Genomic DNA, 22,618 nt, shown 5'->3' with positions numbered 1-22,618 from the left:
TCATGAAGAACCTAGGGGTAAGGCAGGAATAAAGACGCAGACCTCCTAGAGAACGGACTTGAGGTTATGGGGAGGGGGAAGGGTGAGCTGTGACAGGGCGAGAGAGAGTCATGGACATATACACACTAACAAACGTAGTAAGGTAGATAGCTAGTGGGAACCAGCCGCATGGCACAGGGATATTGGCTTGGTGCTTTGTGACAGCCTGGAGGGGTGGGATAGGGAGGGTGGGAGGGAGGGAGACGCAAAAGGGAAGACATATGGGAACATATGTTTATGTATGACTGATTCACTTTGTTATAAAGCAGAAACTAACACACCATTGTAAAGCAATTATACGCCAATAAAGATGTTAAAAAAAAAAACTACAATGAAATATCATCTCACACCAGTCAGAATGGCCATCATCTAATAATCTAGAAACAATAAATGCTGGAGAGGGTGTGGAGAAAAGGGAACACTCTTGCACTGCTGGTGGGAATGTGAATTGGTACTGCCACTATGGAGAACAGTATGGAGGTTCCTTAATAAACTACAAATAGAATTACCATATGACCCAGCAATCCCACTACTGGGCATATACCCTGAGAAAACCATAATTCAAAAAAAGTCATGTACCAAAATGTTCATTGCAGCTCTATTTACAATAGCCCGGAGATGGAAACAACCTAAGTACCCATCAACGGATGAATGGATGAAGAAGATGTGACACATATATACAATGGAATATTACTCAGCCATAAAAAGAAACGAAATTGAGCTATTTGTAATGAAGTGTATAGACCTAGAGTCTGTCATACAGAGTGAAGTAAGTCAGAAAGAGGAAGACAAATACCGTATGCTAACACCTATATATGTAATTTCAGAAATAAATATGTCATGAAGAACCTAGGGGTAAGACAGGAATAAAGACACAGACCTACTAGAAAATGGACTTGAGGATATGGGGAGGGGGAAGGGTGAGCTGTGACAAAGCGAGAGAGAGGCATGGACATATATACACTACCAAACGTAAGGTAGATAGCTAGTGGGAAGCAGCCGCATAGCACAGGGAGATCAGCTCAGTGCTTTGTGACTGCCTGGAGGGGTGGGATAGGGAGGGTGGGAGGGAGGGAGACGCAAAAGGGAAGAGATATGGGAACATATGTATATGTATAACTGATTCACTTTGTTATAAAGCAGAAACTAACACACCATTGTAAAGCAATTATACCCCAATAATGATGTTAAAAAAAAAAGAAAGAAAGAAAGTAGCTGATAGATGATTTTTAAATGGGTTGGGTGATGGGTGAGAGGTGAGAAGTAGTAGGAATACCTTTACTATAAGGAAATAACCGACTGCCAAGTGGAAGTGATCTGCTCTAAGGGGGCCCAGGTGTAGGCTTGGCCTCCATACAGGTGCCATCTGGGTGACAGGTTTTGAGTGACAGCTGAACTGCCTTCCCCCATCTCAAGCCTTCTCTCTGCCACCCCCTTCTACCGCCATCTCACCCATGCATCTCCCCTGGGAGGAGCCACGCAGGCTGATGAGTAAACCTCACAGAAGGGGGCGCCAAAGGACAGGTAATTGAACCAGAGATTAAGTCACCGCATCCCTGAAGGTTTGAGAGAAAAATAGGTAAATACTGAAGGCAAAACATTTTCCAGAGTGATCCTTCATCTACCCAACATAATGATTTCTTCAGCAAACAAGTGGTTCATCAATATACTTTATGTTTTGAAAATAAAAACAAGGCTCAAATTGCTAAATGGTAAAACAATTTGGCAATTCCAAGCTGAAGTTGCAGAGAATGTTATTGAATACGTTTGATTCAGCCATCATTCCCTGGGAATTTATTCCAGGAAAGTAATTAAACAGATATTTAAAAGCAATAAATAGGGATTTCCCTGGTGACACAGTGGTTAAGGATCCGCCTGCCAATGAAGGGGACACGGGTTCGATCCCTGGTCCAGGAAGATCCCACATGCCACAGAGCAACTAAGCCCATGTGCCACAACTACTGAGCCTGCGCTCTAGAGCCCAGGAGCCACAACTACGGAAGCCCATGCGCCTAGAGCGGGTGCTCTGCAACGAGAAGCCACCGCGATGAGAAGCCCAGGCACTGAAACAAAAAGTAGCCCCCACTTGCTGCAACTAGAGAAAGCTCACACACAGCAACGAAAACCCAACACAGCCAAAAAAATAAAAATAATAATTTTTAGAAAGCAATAAATAGGAAAATGTTCACAACTACAATATCTATTGCCAAGGGACAAAATAGAAATAAAAACCTTGAAAACAACTAATTAACAAAATTTCATACGGCAATACATCCTTGGACAATCTCTGCATGACAATTTGTCACTCAAAAGGAGCTCCATTTTTGGCCCATAGCTTGAAGGGGGGTAGGAGGTCATAGTGCACCGCTCTTCCCCCTGCCTTTGTTCAATCTGGGAAAAAATTACTCTCCATACCATCCCAGTATATAATGATGACCTCCTTCCACAACTGTGATGTAACTACTGTTTTCAATTATTGTTATGCTGTGGACATGTTCTCACACTATTAATCAATGTGAGCCTGATTTTTAATAAGTGCATAGTGATCATTTGTTTGCATGTATATAAATTTATTTTATTAATCCATTATTGGAAGACATTTAAATTACTTTAAGTCTACACATTTTAATCAACTCTTCTTTAATGTTGATGTTTCTTCAGAATTTTGCCCTGTGTTCTAGGTGCAGGGAGAAGGGGAACAGAAATGAATTGATATCCCCTTCCCCCGCCAGAGCCGCCACCTACCTCTCATTACCACAAGCAAGTGCCTGAACCAAGCCGACCCACACACACCCACACCTGGACAAGGGCATCACTGCTGCAGTGAGAGCTTCCATATACCAAACCCAAGAGGGATCCCCCCAGCCATGACTTCCTTCTGCGGGAGAAAAGGAGTATCCCAGCAGCCTTCCCCATCCTAACATGAAAGTCAATAGACACCTTTACAGTGTTACATTAGACTGTATGTGTCCAGATATTTACCTTTACCTGCTGTTTAGTGAGTTTTCATTTCAATTTGAAGAACTCTGTTAAGCATGTCTTGTGAGGCAGGTCTAGTGACGAAAAAATCCCTCAGTTTTGTTTGTCTGGTAAAAGAAAAAAAAAAGGCCAGGATCTAATGGCTTCATGGGAGAATTCTACCAAACATTCAAAAAAGAATACCACTGTTTCTTAAACTCTTTCAAAAAATAGAAGAAGGAGGAACAGTTCCAAACTCAGTTCTTGAGTCCAGCATCACCCTGATACCAAAACCAGACAAAAATTCTACAAAGAAATAAAACTACAGGCCAGTACCCCTGATGAACATAGATGCAAAAATACTAAACAAAATCCTAGCAAACTGAATTCAACAATACATTAAAAGGATCATGAACCATAACTAAGTGAGCTTTATCTCAGGGATGCGAGGATGGTTCAACATATGCAAATCAATCAAGGTGATATAACACGTTAACAAAATTAAAGGAAAAAAACACATGATTATCTCAATAAATGCAGAAAAGGCATTTGACAAAGTTCAACACCGATTTATGATTAAAACTCTCAACAAAATAGGTACAGAAGCACCTTATCTCAACACAATAATGGTCATATATGAGAAGCCCACAGTAACTTCATAGTTCATGGGGAAAAAACCTGAAAGCTTTCCCTCTAAGATGTGGCATAAGGCAAGGATGCCTACTCTTGCCACTTCTTATCAACATAATAAGGGAAGTACTAGTTAGAGAAATTAGACAAGAAAAAGAAGTAAAAGGCATCCAAACAGGAAAAGAAGAAATAAAAGTATCTCTGTTTGCAGATGACATGATTACATACATAGAAAACCCTAAAGACTAAACGTAAACAACAACAAAAATCCTGTTATAAATACAAAACTAATTCAGTAAAGTTTCAGGATACAAAACAAACCTATTAAATCAATTGTGTTTCTAGACACAAACAACAAACTATCCAAAAGGGAAATTAAGAAAACAATCTCATTCACAATAGCAACGAAAAGAATAAAACACTTAGGAAATAACAAGACAGGTGAAAGACTTGTACTCTGAAAAATTATAAAAACATTTATGAAGGAAATTTTTAAAGACATAGACAAAGGGAAAGACATCCTATGTTCATGGATTGGAAGAATTAATATTGTTAAAATGTCCATACTACCCAAAATGATCTACAGATTCAATGCAAGCCCTATCAAAATCCCAGTGGCATTATTTATAGAAATAGAAAAACAATTCTAAAATTTGTATGGAACTGCAAAAGACCCTGATAGCCAAAGCAATCTTGAGCAATGAGAACAAAGCTAAAGACTTCACATTTTATGATTTCAAAATTCATTACAAAACTACAGTAATCAAAACAGTGTGGTACTGGCATAAGGACAGACATATAGACCAATGGAACAGAATAGAGAGCCCAGAAATAAATCCACACCTTAAGGTCAACTGATCTTCAACAAAGGTGCCAAGAACACAAAATGAGGAAAAGTCAGCCTCTTCAATAAATAGTGCTGGGAGGGCTTCCCTGGTGGCGCAATGGTTAAGAATCCACCTGCCAATGCAGGGAACACGGATTCGAGCCCTGGTCCAGGAAGATCCCACATGCCACGGAGGAACTAAGCCCATGCGCCACAACTACTGAGCCTGTGCTCTAGAGCCCACAAGCCACAACTACTGAAGCCCGCACACCTAGAGCCCATGCTCCTCAACAAGAGAAGCCACTGCAATGAAAAGCCCCTGCACCACAATGAAGAGTAGCCCTTGCTCACAACTAGAGAAAGCCCATGCACAGCAACAAAGACCCAACACAACCAAAAATAAATAAATTTTTTAAATAAAATAAAATAAATGGTACTGGGAAAACTGAATGTCCACATGCAGGAAAAGGAAATAGAACCCTGATCTTGTGATATACAAAAATCAACTAAAAAAGGATTAAAGACTTAAGTATAAGTCCTGAAACTGTGAAACTCCTAGAAGAAAACATAGGGGAAAAGCTTCTTGATATTGGTCTGGGCAATAATTTTTTTTAAATGGACAGACATCATGGAAAATAATGGAGGTGTCCTCAAAAACTCAAAAACTTAAAAATAGAATTACCTTATGATCCAGCAATCCTACTTCTGGATACACATTCAAAGGAAATGAAACCAGGATCTCGAAGGGATATCTGCATTCCTGTGTTCATTTCAGCATTATTCATGTAACCAAGATATGGAAAAAACCTAAATGTCTATAGACGAATGAATGGATAAAGAAAATGTGATATGTGTATACAGTGGAACATTATTCAGCCATCAAAAAAGGAAAAGATCCTGCCACTTTCAGCAACATGGATGAGCCTGGAGAACATTATGCTAAATGAAATAAACCAGACACAGAAAGACAAATCCTGCATGATCACACTATATATGAATCTAAAAGGGCTGAACTCATAGAAACAGGGTAGAAAGGTGGTTACCAGGGGATGGGGGAAGAGGGAAATGGGAAGATGTTGGTCAAGGGATACAAAGTTTCAGTAAAGCAAAACGAATAAATGCTAAAGAGCTAATGTACAGCAATGTGGTTATAGTTAACAATACTTTATTGTATACTTGAAATTTGCCAAGAAGGTAGATAAGTGTTCACACTGCTGGAAAAAATAAATATATATGTGTGTGTATAAATAAATATACATATATATACATATATTTCAGGGTGATTAATATGTTAATTAGCTTGCTTGCGGTGGTTATTTTACAATGTATTGTGCATATCAAATCATCAAATTGTACACCTTAAATATATATCATTTTGGTCAAATATTCCTCAATAAAAAATAAATAAATTGTTTAACATGCTGCCTTCTAGAAGCTCATAGTCTGTAGGTAGAGACAGACCCCTAGACAAACCTTCAAGGTAGTGTACTTAGAACACACAAGCTTGGTGCCAAACTGCCGAGGACCAGCCTCAGCGGTTCAGGGTTGCCAGAGGGGAGGACGGCGTCGGCGAGGACAGAACTCAAGACACCTCTTCTTGGATGCAAGGATCTGACATTTTATTAGCAAAAAGCTGCAACATTTATAGTTCTACAGTTCCCTATTCTTATTTTTCATATCATCTTTTAACCTTTCGCAACCTTTTATTCTTGAGCCAAAAATCTTACACAAACAATAACACATTAACCACTTTAACAAAAAACACCCGCTTACGTAAGCGGTTCACACAATAATCTCATTAATGTTTTCCTCACACAGTCTCCTGCGGTGGAGCATATCCTGATCACAGCTCCTGTGGTCTCTTTGTACTTCGACAAAATCAGGCACAATCTCTTTGGTTTTTCACACCTCGGTGATGTTTTGGCTCACGTAAGCTATTTTCTTTATAGGTCAGTACCAAGCAGTCCAAGTCCCGCCGGGTACTCCATGCTCTACCTTCACAGGCCTGCCGTTCCACTTCCAGATCGTATCTCTTCCTATTATTGGCCGTCTTGGAAAACACCGTACTGCAAGACCTAACCTATTCTTAAAATATCTGCAATAAATCAATTAAGCTTTATATCTATTTCTTTGCATAGCTTTATCTGCATCTTTAAAATTTACATATCCCATGATCATTTTAATTCTAGCTATTTCCCACATAACCCAATATAATTTCTTATATACCCAATCTACAAAAAATCTTCCCTATACCAAAACCAAATGTTTCCATACCCATCAGCAACTCCCCAAGGAGGCCATACATCATCTAACTGTTTCTCCAATGTAGCCTCCCTCCATACAGCTGATCCAGTAACATTTCCTTTAGCCCAATGTGCGGGTCGATATATGGGGATAGCCGGCGTGGTTAAAGGGGGTTCTGTAGGGGGTTTCCATTTTACTCTATACTGTGGTCTAAGTTTAAATCCTACATTACAACATAATATGTTGCATAGCAAAAATACCCCAAAGAGCATCATTTTACAACCAGGGAATTGCTTGGGGAAATCTTGAGGGGAATCACCTCTCGGGAAGCTTTGCTTTCCCATTTTGTACCCTCCAGTACTAGCTTTGCTCAGTACTGTCAGCCTTGGCTTTGCACAGACCTCTTGGTACATTCAGAGCCGGGTCCCGACATCTCCCCCTTTTTTATTTTTTAAATAAAGGGTATGCAATTCCAATTTGGTCCGATAAACGCTCTTTAAGGCGGCATGGATCAATCTGAGGAAGACTGGAAAACAAATTAAAAACAAAATTATTACAATGCCAGCTGCTCCATAATTTATCAACATATGGGTAAAAGAATTTTCTTGAAAAAAATTTCTCATATTTTGAAACATTTCTTCTGCAATTTTGGATGGATTAATGTTTAACTGAAAGGAAGCAATATCATGTATTTGTTGATGCAATTTGTTTAAATCTATTCCTATATCACTGGAATTCCAAACATTTAAAATATGCATTTGTATCTTCTCCCAGGTATATTCTGATTCATTTACTATTAACGGTGTTACACAAACCCAAGAAAACTTTGCATGACAAGTAAGAGATAATCTTATTTTTAGAGCTGTTAGCTCTTGGCCTACATGCAAGACTGCTTCCTCTAATGCATCAACCTTATTTTCTAACTTCCTATCTATAGCTTCTTGAATTGCTAAGGCTAAAGATATATTTTTAGACAAATCATTAACATATTAAGCAGTTTGTACTTCCTTAACTAATGTATACGTTGCTAAGGAAAAAGAACTTACAATCCCTATTAAAGCAGATATTCCTAAAATTAAAGTAGCAACAAATCTTTTAGGCCTCATTAATTCACTAACCCTTTTAATAACTTCTACACCTTTATCACTATACCAAGATTCTTCTAAAGTAACTGGTAACATAATATAAGCAGGTTTTTTCAACAACATAATAATTTGAACTTTCATATTGGGTATTATACAGGTGGTTAACATACATTCTGTACATAACACATAAAATCTTTTATATTTTCGTACAATCTGCAAATTATCAGAGTTATTAGTTAACAATAAAACATATGGAGACATAACACAAGTTTGTACATAATATACATTTTCCTTAACATTTGGTCTCTTCAATGTCACATTTCCTACAGCTAATAATAATCTCCATAATTGAGGTTGTATATAAACATTATTTTTATGATTAAAGGTATACATAGGTGCTATCCAACCAAAACTATTCCATCTATTAATTCTTAAAGGAGAAGGAATTAAAGAGTCCTTCCAGTTATATCGTATTACATGTTGTAAATACTGTCTATAATCACTATCAGGCCTATCCATACTCCAATCAGAAACATAATATTTACTCCCAGGAATAACAATTTTGGCTTCCTTATTATGTATGCAATAGACCCAAGATGGAAACCCAACATTAATATCTATTCCTCTCCATTTATCTATTGCTTTATCTGGTATAATATCACAATCAGGATATTTAAATGGATGGATTTTTGATTCTCCTCTAGTACCTGAATCTACAAACTTTCCTATTAAAGACCATAAATGTCTGGTGGTTTTATCTTTGCCTGAAGGCTCCTTAGGAGAATCTGTTAATAAGCCAAAATCACTTACCGGCAAACATCCATTTTTTCCTTTATCTAAGCTATATTTCTTCACATAAAAACAAATTGGTGGAAGATTAGTTTGCCCTTTAAACGTATAATTTCTATTTATTACAAATTGCCCATAATTTTGCATTCCCTTTATACCATCTGTCAATTCTGATAAAGATGAAGACACCGCAACAGCAGAATCCTTCCAAGTAACAGCATGTAATATAGGCGGATCAGGAAAATAAGCCCAATAGGTTGTATTAGCACTTACCTGAACTGAAAGCAAGGTCAAAAGAGCCATAAAAAAATTACAGGTAGTAAGCGGTAAGCCTTGAGTGTTTACCACAGCCTCAGCATTGTTACACAGCCTTTTAATAGCCCCCCAGGTGACTTCGGGGGCACCTAAGGTGGATGCAGCATATCGGCGCTTGCTTCCTCTCTGACTCCTTTTATTAAATGATAAGGCTTTAGACCCTAAGGACAGAGAGGAAGTTTGAACTTCCTTGTTACATTTTGATTCAAGAGAAAGCTGCTAAAGTGGGGAAATCAGTTGTTTCACAGGCTCTATGTCTGGTTTCACTTTCTTTGACATTTGATTTGACATTTTGTTCGTCAGCAGAATTTCCTGTTATTCGCTGCGTTAAGTTCCCCGCCACGGGATGTCTCACCAGACGGTCTGGTATCCAAACAGGTGAATCAAAATTCTGGGGAAACACACAAGCATATCCTCTACCACTTGTTAATAGAACATCTGGTCCATTCCATTTACCGGTTAAAACATCTTTCCAAAATACCATAGGTCTTTTTAAACCTTCTTTTCTTTCCCAATGTACCATCATGGGGGTTTTCCCAATGCTATTCATATTTAAATAATTTAACACAAACATAGCATGATTCAATCTTTGATGAGGAGAGAAATATTTTATCTCTCCCTCTTGTAGCTTTGCTAACATTACTTTTAGCATTTGATTACTTCTTTCAACTATAGCTTGTCCTTGTGGATTATAGGGAATTCCCATACTATGAGAGATTCCAAATTGTTGGCAAAAATGATAAAAGGCTTTGGAGGCATAAGCCGGACCATTATCAGTTTTGATTCTTCGGGGAATTCCCAAATATCCAAAGCAAAACATTAAATGCTGACACACATCTTTATAAGCTTCGCCAGTTCTAGCCGTTGCTATTATAACATGAGAATAAGTATCTACACACACATGTATATAGGATAATTTCCCAAAGCTAGAAACATGAGTAACATCCATCTGCCACAAATCATTTGCACGTAATCCACGGGGATTTACTCCCTGTTGTAGCACAGTAATATGAGTAGGGCAAGCATTACAATTTTTAACAATTTCTCTTGCAGCTTCTCGAGTCAAGCCAAACTGATACCTTAAAGCGGCTGCATTTTGATGATGTAATTTATGAGAATCTATAGCTTGTTTTAATTTATCTTCTTCTATCACATAAACCTTTGTCAAAGCATCTGCCATTGCATTTCCAATAGATATAGATCCAGGTAATCCAGAATGAGCTCTTACATGTCCTATAAAATAGGGTTGTCGTCTTAACCAAAGATTTTCTTGCAGTAACTTAAGTAATAATATAATATTACTTTTATTATCAGAAAAAATTGCTGTTTCTATAGCTGGAAACAATTTAACTATATATAATGAATCCGTATATAAATTAATTTTACAATTTCGTGTTTTCTTCAATACTTCAATTACTGCCATTATTTCAGATTGCTGTGCAGAACATCCTTCTGTTTTTAAACTATATCTTTCTTTTCCAATAATATAAGCTGCCTTTCCTGTTGAAGAGCCATCAGTAAACACTAATACAGCCTCCTCCAAAGGTTTTTTTCTATACCATACTGGAAATATAACAGCATTATCTTTAAAAAATTGTAATAAATTATTCTTTGGCATATGATACAATATTTGTCCTGTATAAGCCATTAAAGCAATTCCCAGATAATCTTCAAACATTAACAAGGCTTCTAATTGTTCTTTATTATAGGGAACAATAATATTATCCACATCTTTCCCGAACAATTCTCTACTCCTTTTCCTTCCTTTTATGATAATTAAACTTACCATAAATGGGTATGAAGCAACAATTTTTTTAGGATTAGCTGCCAAGTGTACCCACTCCAAGGGACCATCCTGCCATAATATTCCCGTAGGTATTACAGGGGTGGACAATATTACCAATTCCCATGGCTTTTTGTAATCTATTTTTTGTAAAAAGGTATTCTGTAAAGCTTCCTCTACTTTTTGTATAACTAATTTTCCTTCTTCAGTTAATTCTCTGGGAGACAAAGGATCAGAATCCCCTTGTAAAATTTGAAACAAGGGTTTTAATTCCATAGTTGATATTTTTAACAGGGGTCTGATCCAATTAATATCTCCCAAAAATTTTTGAAAATCATTCAAGGTCTTTAAATTATCAATTCTTAACTGAAAAGGTATATGATGAATAGTAAACTCCTGTATTATTTTCCCTAAATAATTATAAGGAGGTTCAGTTTGAATTTTTTCAGGGGCTACCTTTAATCCATATTTCTCTAAAGCCTTTATCAATTCCTGTAATATATCATGTAAAACAGTTCTATCCTCTCCAGCTAATAAAATATCATCCATATAATGTATAATATATATCTCTTTATATTTTTGTCTAATTGAACATATAGCTTGATCAACATATTTCTGACACAAGGTGGGACTATTCTTCATCCCTTGAGGCAAAACCTTCCATTGATAACGTTGGTAAGGTCTATTAAAATTGGAAGAAGGCACACTAAAAGCAAATCGTTTTCTATCATTTTCATTTAAAGGTATAGTAAAAAAGCAATCTTGTAAATCAATTACTATAATGGAATAATATTTGGGAATAGCAACTGGAGAAGGCAGGCCGGGCTGTAGGGCACCCATTGTTTCCATAGTTTTATTAATAGCTCTTAAATCTTGTAATAATCTCCATTTTCTAGATTTCTTTTTAATAACAAATATGGGAGTATTTCAAGGACTTGTAGAAGGCTCAATATGTCCTGCTAATAATTGCTGTTCCACCAATAATTTTGCAGCTGTTAATTTTTCAGCTGTTAGGGGCCATTGTTCCACCCATATTGGCTCGTCAGACAGCCATACTATTGGATCAGCTGCTTTTAGAACAATGGCCCCCTTTATAAATTTGGATATCCTATTCCACATTTATCAATTTTTGATTTTGCAACTATTGGAAATAATTGTCCCTCCTGATTTTTTCCTAAACCCTTATCCGGATCATATCCCATTTTTATCATTTCTGATGACACCCAATCATCAGGACTATATAAAAGCATTCCCATTTGTGTCAAAATATCTCTTCCCCATAAGGAAATAGGCAATCCCGGTATTACATAAGGACAAAAGGTGCCTGCCTGCCTATTAGCAACATTTTCCCAGTTAAGTATCTGAGTACTCCTAGCCACAGCCGGAGCTGTTCCCAATCCAGTCAACATATTTTCAGTATGTTCAGTGGGCCAGGCAGCCGGCCATTCCCTTCCAGCTATACAAGAGGCATCTGCCCCAGTATCCAATAGTCCTTGTATATTTTTTCCATTTATTTTTAAAGTTTTTAAGGGTCTCTTTTTAGTAATTTCTTGAACCCAAAAGGCCATATCACTTGATCCAAAACCCCTTTCTTTTCTATCTTCTGAGCTTAATTTTTTCCCCATTCTATGATATGGTAACAATAACAATTGTGCAATTCGTTGTCCTGCAAATATCTGTTGTGTTTTAATAGAGGGGGACACTATTATTTGAATTTCTCCTGTATAATCTGAATCTATTACTCCGGGAATAACATTAATACCGGACAAAGAGGCAGAACTTCGCCCTACTATCAGGCCCATTACTCCATCAGGCAGTGGTCCTTTTACCCCTGTAGGTATCTTAATAACAGGGGAGTCTGGTGTTAATATTGTTGCGGTGGAGGCACAGAGGTCCAGTCCTGCACTCCCTGGGGTTGCTCTAAACAGCTCGCTGACTGATCGGAGGGAAGAAAAGGATTGAGAGTCTGATGCATTGCCCCTATTGTTTGTTGGGCCCGGGGTATGGCCCGAGACAGGTTTCCCGAATTATGATTTATTGGCATGTTTATTGACGTCGCAGGAACCATAGAGGTTGAGGGGCAGGTAATTTTAGCCCCATTTTGTGGCATTATAAATATTCCATTAGAGGGCAACAAATAACCATCTTTATGATATTTACTACGACATAATTTAGTCCAATGGTTTCCTTTTCCACATCTTTGACATGGAGTTCGGGGAATGCCCAATCCAGTAGGGGGAAGAGGCAATCCCCCAGCTATGGGATTTGATGTTCTTTTCGGACATTCTCTACTAAAGTGTCCAGCTTCTCCACAAGCATAACAAACATTCCCTTTTTTGGATCTAATTCCAGGTTTATGCATCATATTCATCATACACTGAGGAAGAGTCTCCCCCTTAAGAGCTGCTGCAATAGCTATTCCTTGCATAAAGGAGGGACCAATATCTGAGCACTGTTTAATAAAATCTGATATATTACCAGTTTTTCTAATAGGACGAATCAAATTTTGACATACTGGATTAGCATTTTCAAAAGCCAGCTGTCTGGCCAGCATAGTGGCAGCATCTTCATCTATTATAACTCTTTTTATTTCCATAAGTAACCGAGAAACAAAATCTTCATATGGTTTTTCAGATTTTTGTCTAATATCTGATAAAGAGGAAGCTTTCCCAGCTGTTATAGGCAACGCCTTCCACGCATTAATTGCACAGGTTGTTACTTGCCATAAGGCTTCCTTACCCATATGCATCTGTTGCTTTGCTGTATCATAGTCTCCCTCTCCTAACAACATATCTTTTGTAATAGCATATCTATCTCTTTTCTTATTTAAGGCATATTGTTTTGCCACTAAATCTTCATATTCAGTTTTCCATAATAAATATTGACCACCAGACAAACAGGCTTTAGTTACTTGAAACCAATCATATGGAGTCATCCATCTATTAGCTAATGCATCTAAAAGAGTAATAGTATATGGAGCTAAGGGACCGTAATCAACACAGGCCTTCTTTAGCTCTTTTAATAATTTTAAAGGCAAAGGATCCCAATGTACTTCTTCATCAAAGTCTCCTTCATATAACACAGGAAAACATGCAGCAAAAGCATAATCATCCTCCTCACCTTGTATCCTTTTAGATTTTTTGTATAAAGATTGTAATTTATTAAAAGATGGAGGTGGTGGAGGACCCCTAGCATATTTATTAATTTTAAACTTTGATTTTAAGGAAGTATGATTCTGAGAAGTTGGCATAGAAAACGGAACTTTCAAAGTTTCTTTTTTAGTCAATTTAGCTTCCTCAATAGTAGGAAGTATTTGTAAAGATTCATGTTTTTTCCTTTCATAATCAAAGGCTGCAGCATCTAAATCATCTTCATCTGCCCTAGGTAATTTATCATCAAAAGGCGAATCGGCAAAAACATTCGATTTCTCAGGTTTTGAGTCATCCTCAACCTCTGAATCATTGTCCTTAGTAACACAATTTTTAAAAGCTGCAGCTAAAACTTCACCCTCATCGGGCGGAGGTTTCGGAGGAAGCAATGGAGTACTTTCATCAACATTAGGAGGGTATTTATAAGGATTTTTTTGACCCTCAGGCAGGGGAGCAATACTTTCCCTAATTAAATTCCACAAAGCAAAAGTGTCTACAGGAACTTTTTCAGGCCCAAAATGGGTATAATATACCTGCAAAGTTTGTCCCACCTTCTGCCAGGTCTCTAGATTTACCGAACCCTGTTCAGGAAACCAAGGGCATTGTTCTTGCACAAACTGAAAAAATTGAGTTAACTGTTTGCTAGTAACCTTAATACCTCGTCCATGCAGCATATGCTTAATAATATCAATAAATAATAGTCTCTCTTTAGACTCAGCATGTCCCATATTAGTACCTATTACTCACCTTCACTTACCAGTTTTCCTTTAACTGGGGGTCTGCAGCACCCTATGGTGAGACTCCTATCCGTCCGAATATTATACTTACCCCTTCAGGTCCCTGTTCGGGCGCCACTTGCCGAGGACCAGCCTCAGCGGTTCAGGGTTGCCAGAGGGGAGGACGGCGTCGGCGAGGACAGAACTCAAGACACCTCTTCTTGGATGCAAGGATCTGACATTTTATTAGCAAAAAGCTGCAACATTTATAGTTCTACAGTTCCCTATTCTTATTTTTCATATCATCTTTTAACCTTTCGCAACCTTTTATTCTTGAGCCAAAAATCTTACACAAACAATAACACATTAACCACTTTAACAAAAAACACCCGCTTACGTAAGCGGTTCACACAATAATCTCATTAATGTTTTCCTCACACAGTCTCCTGCGGTGGAGCATATCCTGATCACAGCTCCTGTGGTCTCTTTGTACTTCGACAAAATCAGGCACAATCTCTTTGGTTTTTCACACCTCGGTGATGTTTTGGCTCACGTAAGCTATTTTCTTTATAGGTCAGTACCAAGCAGTCCAAGTCCCGCCGGGTACTCCATGCTCTACCTTCACAGGCCTGCCGTTCCACTTCCAGATCGTATCTCTTCCTATTATTGGCCGTCTTGGAAAACACCGTACTGCAAGACCTAACCTATTCTTAAAATATCTGCAATAAATCAATTAAGCTTTATATCTATTTCTTTGCATAGCTTTATCTGCATCTTTAAAATTTACATATCCCATGATCATTTTAATTCTAGCTATTTCCCACATAACCCAATATAATTTCTTATATACCCAATCTACAAAAAATCTTCCCTATACCAAAACCAAATGTTTCCATACCCATCAGCAACTCCCCAAGGAGGCCATACATCATCTAACTGTTTCTCCAATGTAGCCTCCCTCCATACAGCTGATCCAGTAACATTTCCTTTAGCCCAATGTGCGGGTCGATATATGGGGATAGCCGGCGTGGTTAAAGGGGGTTCTGTAGGGGGTTTCCATTTTACTCTATACTGTGGTCTAAGTTTAAATCCTACATTACAACATAATATGTTGCATAGCAAAAATACCCCAAAGAGCATCATTTTACAACCAGGGAATTGCTTGGGGAAATCTTGAGGGGAATCACCTCTCGGGAAGCTTTGCTTTCCCATTTTGTACCTTCCAGTACTAGCTTTGCTCAGTACTGTCAGCCTTGGCTTTGCACAGACCTCTTGGTACATTCAGAGCCGGGTCCCGACACCAAACATGCACCCCTACCACCACCGCCAGGACACAATCCCAACATTCACAAACATCCCAGCCTTCAACATCTTTCCAATTGTGAAGACCAGTCATTGAAAGCGACACCATGTGGCAGCCAGCAGTCGCTGCAGCAAAGGACGCACTCTGGTTAACTTGAGAAAGAAGATTCACCCCCATTGGCCTTGAAGCCCCCAGGATTTAGACAACTCAAGGATAGGTAAAGACCTCAAGAGAATAATATTAGATTTCTGGTTGGGTGGAGAGGGGAATTCAAACAATTACTTTAAAAAGTAAAGAATAGGGGCAGTCCACCCAGAGATCATCCATGAAAAGCATCTGGACTCATCCGTCATTTCCGCACAGAGCCAAGAGACGCGTTTTGCTGGATAACACTTCATAAGCTCAGTTTGCTTCCCAGAGGTTATCCTAATTTAGGACCCTTCCCAGTTGGCTTCTGACAGTAAAACAGAAAACAGAGCTGCTGGAGAAGATGGCGGAGCTGCTGGAGAAGATGGCGGAAGAGTAAGACGCGGAGATCACCTTCCTCCCCACACATACATCAGAAATACATCTACACGTGGAACTGCTCCTATAGAACACCCACTGATCACTGGCAGAAGACCTCGGACCTCCCAAAAGGCAAGAAATTCCCCACATACCTGAGTAGGGCAAAAGAAAAAAAAAACAAAAACAGAGACAAAAGAATAGGGACTGAACCTGCACCAGTGTGAGGGAGCTGTGAAGGAGGAAAGGTTTCCATACACTAGGAAGCCCTTTCGCGGGCGGAGACTGCGGGTGGCGGAGGGGGGAAGCTTCGGAGCCACGGAGGAGAGCACAGCAACAGGGGTGCGGAGGGCAAAGTGGAGAGATTCCCGCACAGAGGATCAATGCTGACCGGCTCTCACCAGCCCGAGAGGCTTGTCTGCTCACCCGCCAGGGCAGGCGGGGCTGGGAGCTGAGGCTCGGGCTTCCGTGGAGCGCAGGGAGAGGACTGGGGTTGGCAGCGTGAACACAGCCTGCAGGGGGTTAGTGCACCGCGGGTAGCCGGGAGGGAGTCCAGGAGAAGTCTGGAGTTGCCTAAGAGACTTTTTCTTGCCTCTTTGTCTCCTGGTGCACGAGGAGACGGGATTAAGAGCGCTGCTTAAAGGAGCTCCAGAGACGGGCGTGAGCCACGGCTAACAGCGCGGACCCCAGAGACGGGCAGGAGACGCTAAGGCTGCTGCTGCCACCACCAAGAAGCCTGTGTGGGAGCACAGGTCAGTGTCTGCACGTCCCCTCCCGGGAGCCTCTGCAGCCCGCCACTGCCAGGGTCCCGGGATCCAGGGACAACTTCCCCGGGAGAACGCACGGCGCGCCTCAGCCTGGTGCAACGTCACGCCGGCCTCTGCCTCCGCAGGCTCGCCCTGCACTCCGTGCCCCTCCCTCCCCCCGGCCTGAGTGAGCCAGAGCCCCCTAAGCAGCTGCTCCTTTAACCCCGTCCTATCTGAGCGAAGAACAGACGCTCTAGGCGACCTGCACGCAGAGGCGGGGCCAAATCCAAAGCTGAAACCCGGGAGCTGTGCGAACAAAGAAGAGAAAGGGAAATCTCTCCCAGCAGCCTCAGAAGCAGCGGATTAAAGCTCCACAATCAACTTGATGTGCCCTGCACCTGTGGAATACATGAACAGACAACGAATCATCCCAAATTGAGGAGGTGGACTTTGGGAGCAAGATATATTATTTTTTTCCCCTTTTCCTCTTTTTGTGAGTGTGTATGTTTATGCTTCTGTGTGAGATTTTGTCTGTATAGCTTTGCTTCCACCATTTCTCCTAGGGTTCTGCCCGTCCAGGTTTTTTTTCTTTTTTCTTTTTTTTTTTTTTACGTTTTAAAATATTTTCTTAATAATTATTTTTTATTTTAATAATTTTATTTTATCTTTATTTTATTTAATCCTCTTTCTTCCTTTCTTTCCTTCTATTTTTTCTACCTTTTATTCTGAGCCATGTGGAGGACAGGCTCTTGGTGCTCCAGCCGGGCGTCAGGGCTGTGCCTCTGAGATGGGAGAGCCAACTTAGGACACTGGTCCACAAGAGACCTCCCAGCTCCACGTAATATCAAATGGCAAAAACCTCCCAGAGATGTCCATCTCAACACCAACACCCAGCTTCACTCAACGACCAGCGAGCTACAGTGCTGCCCACCCTATGCCAAACAACTAGCAAGACAGGAACACAACCCACCCATTAGCAGAGAGGCTGCCTAAAATCATAATAAGGCCACAGACACCCCAAAACACACCAAAAGACGTGGACCTGCCCACCAGAAAGACAAAATCCAGCCTCATCCACCAGAACACAGGCACTAGTCCCCTCCACCAGGAAACCTACACAACCCACTGAACCAATCTTAGCCACTGGGGACAGACACCAAACACAACGGGAACTACGAACCTGCAGCCTGCAAAAAGGAGACCCCAAACACAGTAAGATAAGCAAAATGAGAAGACAGAAAAACACACAGCAGATGAAGGAGCAAGGTAAAAACCCACCAGACCTAACAAATGAAGAGGAAATAGGCAGTCTACCTGAAAAAGAATTCAGAATAATGATAGTAAAGATGACCCAAAATATTGCAAATAGTATAGACAAAATGCAAGAAACATTTAACAAGGACCTAGAAAAACTAAAGAGAAAACAAGCAACAATGAACAACACAATAAATGAAATGAACAATACTCTAGAAGGGGTCAATAGCAGAATAACTGAGGCAGAAGAACGAATAAGTGACCTGGATGATAAAATAGTGGAAATAACTACTGCAGAGAAGAATAAAGAAAAAAGAATGAAAAGAACTGAGGACAGTCTCAGAGACCTCTGGAACAACATTAAACGCACCAACTTTCGAATTATAGGGGTCCCAGAAGAAGAAGAGAAAAAGAAAGGGGCTGAGAAAATATTTGAAGAGATTATAGTTGAAAACTTCCCTAATATGGGAAAGGAAATGGTTAATCAAGTCCAGGAAGCACAGAGAGTCCCATACACGATAAATCCAAGAAGAAACATGCCAAGACACATATTAATAAAACTATCAAAAATTAAATACAAAGAAAACATATTAAAAGCAGCAAGGGAAAAACAACAAATAACACATAAGGGAATCCCCATAAGGTTAACAGCTGATTTTTCAGCAGAAACTCTGAAAGCCATAAGGGAGTGGCAGGACATATTTAAAGTGATGAGGGAGAAAAACCTACAACCAAGATTACTCTACCCAGCAAGGATTTCATTCAGATTTGTTGGAGAAATTAAAACCTTTACAGACAAGCAAAAGCTGAGAGAGTTCAGCACCACCAAACCAGCTTTACAACAAACGCTAAAGGAACTTCTCTAGGCAAGAAACACAAGAGAAGGAAAAGACCTACAATAACAAACCCCAAACAATTTAGAAAATGGGAAGAGGAACATACATATCGATAACTACCTTAAATGTAAATGGATTAAATGCTCCCACCAAAAGACACAGACTGCCTGAATGGATACAAAAACAAGACCCATACATATATATGCTGTCTACAAGAGACGCACTTCAGACCTTGGGACACATACAGACTGAAAGTGAGGGGATGGAAAAAGATATTCCATGCAAATGGAAACCAAAAGAAAGCTGGAGTAGCAATTCTCATAACAGAAAAAATAGACTTTAAAATAAAGACTATTACAAGAGACAAAGAAGGACACTACATAATGATCAAGGGATTATTCCAAAAAGAAGATATAACAATTGTAAATATTTATGCACCCAACAGAGGAGCACCTTAATACATAAGGCAAGTACTAACAGCCATAAAAGAGGAAATTGACAGTAACACAATCATAGAACGGGACTTTAACATCCCACTTTCACCAATAGACAGATCATCCAAAATGAAAATAAATAAGGAAACACAGCTTTAAATGATACATTAAACAAGATGGACTTAATTGATATTTATACGACATTCCACCTAAAAACAATGGAATACACATTTTTCTCAAGTGCTCATGGAAGATTCTCCAGGATAGATCATATCTTCAGTCACAATTCTAGCCTTGGTAAAGTTAAGAAAATTGAAATCGTATCAAGTATCTTTTCCGAAAACAATGCTGTGAGACTAGATATCAATTACAGGTAAGGATCTGTAAAAAATACAAACACATGGAGGCTAAACAATGCACTACTTAATGACAAAGTGATCCTGAAGAAATCAAAGAGGAAATCTAAAAATACCCAGAAACAAATGACAATGGAGAAACGATGACCCAAAACCAAAGGGATGCAGCAAAAGCAGTTCTAAGAGGGAAGTTTATAGCAATACAGTCCTACCTTAAAAACAGGAAACATCTCAAATAAACAACCTAACCTTGCCCCTAAAGTAATTAGAGAAAGAAGAACAAAAAACCCCAAACTTAGCAGAAGAAGAGAAATCATAAAGATCAGAGCAGAAATAAATGAAAAAGAAATGAAGGAAATGATAGCAAAGATCAATAAAACTAAAACCTGGTTCTTTGGGAAGATAAACAAAATTGATAAACCATTAGCCAGACTCAGCAATAAAAAAAAGGGAAAAGACTCAAATCAATAGAATTAGAAATGAAAAAGGAGAAGTAACAACTGACACTGCAGAAATACAAAAGATCATGAGAGATTACTACAAGCAACTCTATGCCAATAAAATGGACAACCTGGAAGAAATGGACAAATTCTTACAAATGCACAACCTGCCAAGACTGAATCAGGAAGAAATAGAAAATATGAACAGACCAATCACAAGCACTGAAATTGAAACTGTGATTAAAAATCTGCCAACAGGGCTTCCCTGGTGGCGCAGTGGTTGGGAGTCCGCCTGCCGATGCAGGGGACACGGGTTCGTGCCCCGGTCTGGGAAGATCCCACATGCCGCGGAGTGGCTGGGCCCGTGAGCCATGGCCACTGAGCCGGCCCGTCCGGAGCCACAACAGTGAGAGGCCCGCATACCGCAAAAAAAAAAAAAAAAATCTGCCAACAAAAACAGCCCAGGACCAGATGGCTTCACAGGCGAATTCTATCAAACATTTAGAGACGAGCTAACACCTATCCTTCTCAAACTCTTACAAAATATAGCAGAGGGTGGAACACGCCAAAATCGTTCTAAGAGGCCACCATCACCCTGATACCAAAAACAGACAAAGATGTTACAAAGAAAGAAAACTACAGGCCAATACCACTGATGAACATACATGCAAAAATCCTCAACAAAATACTAGCAAACAGAATCCAACAGCAAATAAAAAGGATCATACACGATGATCAAGTGGGGTTTATTCCAGGAATGCAAGGATTCTTCAACATATGCAAATGAATCAACGTGATACACCATATTAACAAACTGAAGGAGAAAAACCATATGATCATCTCAATACATGCAGAGAAACCTATCGACAAAATTCAACACCGATTTATGATAAAAACCCTGCAGAAAGTAGGCATAGAGGGAACTTTCCTCAACATAATAAAGGCCATATATGAAAAACCCACAGCCAACATCGTCCTCAATGGTGAAAAACTGAAACCATTTCCACTAAGATCAGGAAAAAGACAAGGTTTCCCACTCTCACCACTCTTATTCAACATGGTTTTGGAAGTTCTAGGCACAGCAATCACAGTAGAAAAAGAAATAAAAGGAATCCAATTCGGAAAAGAAGAAGTAAAGCTGTCACTGTTTGCAGATGACATTATACTATACATAGAGAATCCTGAAGATGCTACCAGAAAACTACTAGAGCTAATCAATGAATTTGGTAAAGTAGTAGGATACAAAATTAATGCACAGAAATCTCTGGCATTCCTATACACTAATCATTAAAAATCTGAAAGTGAAATCAAGAAAACACTCCCATTTACCATTGCAACAAAAAGAATAAAATATCTAGGAATAAACCTACCTAAGGAGACAAAAGACCTGTATGCAGAAAATTATAAGACACTGATGAAAGAAATTAAAGATGATACAAATAGATGGAGAGATATACCATGTTCTTGGATTGGAAGAATCAACATTGTGAAAATGACTCTACTACCCAAAGCAATCTACAGATTCAATGCAATCCCTATCAAACTACCTCTGGCATTTTTCACAGAACTAGAACAAAAGATTTCACAATTTGTGTGGAAACACAGGAGATCCCAAAGAGCCAAAGCAATCCTGAGAATGAAAAACGGAGCTGGGGGAATCAGACTCCCTGACTCAGACTATAATACAAAACTACAGTAATCAAGACAGTATGGTCCTGGCACAAAAACAGAAATATAGATCAATGGAACAGGATAGAAAACCCAGAGATAAACCCACACGCATATAGTCACTTATCTTTGATAAAGGAGGCAGGAATGTACAGTGGAGAAAAGACAGACTCTTCAATAAGTGGTGCTGGAAAACTGGACAGGTACATGTAAAAGTATGAGATTAGATAACTCCCTAACACCATACACAAAAATAAGCTCAAAATGGATTAAAGACCTAAATGTAAGGCCAGAAACTATCAAACTCTTAGAGGAAAACATAGGCAGAACAGTCTATGACATAAATCACAGCAAGATCCTTTTTGACCCACCTCCTGGAGAAATGGAAATAAAACCAAAATTAAACAAATGGGACTTAATGAAACTTCAAAACTTTTGCACAGCAAAGGAAACCATAAACAAGACCAAAAGACAACCCTCAGACTGGGAGAAAATATTTGCAAATGAAGCTACTGACAAAGGATTAATTTTTACAAGCAGCTC

General features: G+C 39.3%; 1 long non-coding RNA gene across 1 annotated transcript; it reads right to left on the bottom strand.

Moving 5' to 3' along the window:
- Positions 1-7,109: 7,109 nt before the first annotated feature.
- Positions 7,110-13,419, bottom strand: LOC141279157 (uncharacterized). Its single transcript, XR_012333026.1, has 2 exons — positions 8,845-13,419; positions 7,110-7,223 (listed from the first exon to the last, which is right to left on the bottom strand). It is a non-coding gene; the product is annotated as an uncharacterized lncRNA (long non-coding RNA).
- Between the last annotated feature and the right edge of the window lie 9,199 nt (positions 13,420-22,618).

This window comes from Tursiops truncatus, chromosome 1 (assembly GCF_011762595.2).
Source record: "Tursiops truncatus isolate mTurTru1 chromosome 1, mTurTru1.mat.Y, whole genome shotgun sequence".
Taxonomy (NCBI): Eukaryota; Metazoa; Chordata; class Mammalia; order Artiodactyla; family Delphinidae; genus Tursiops; species Tursiops truncatus.
This window is presented reverse-complemented; position numbering and strand designations above follow the sequence as displayed.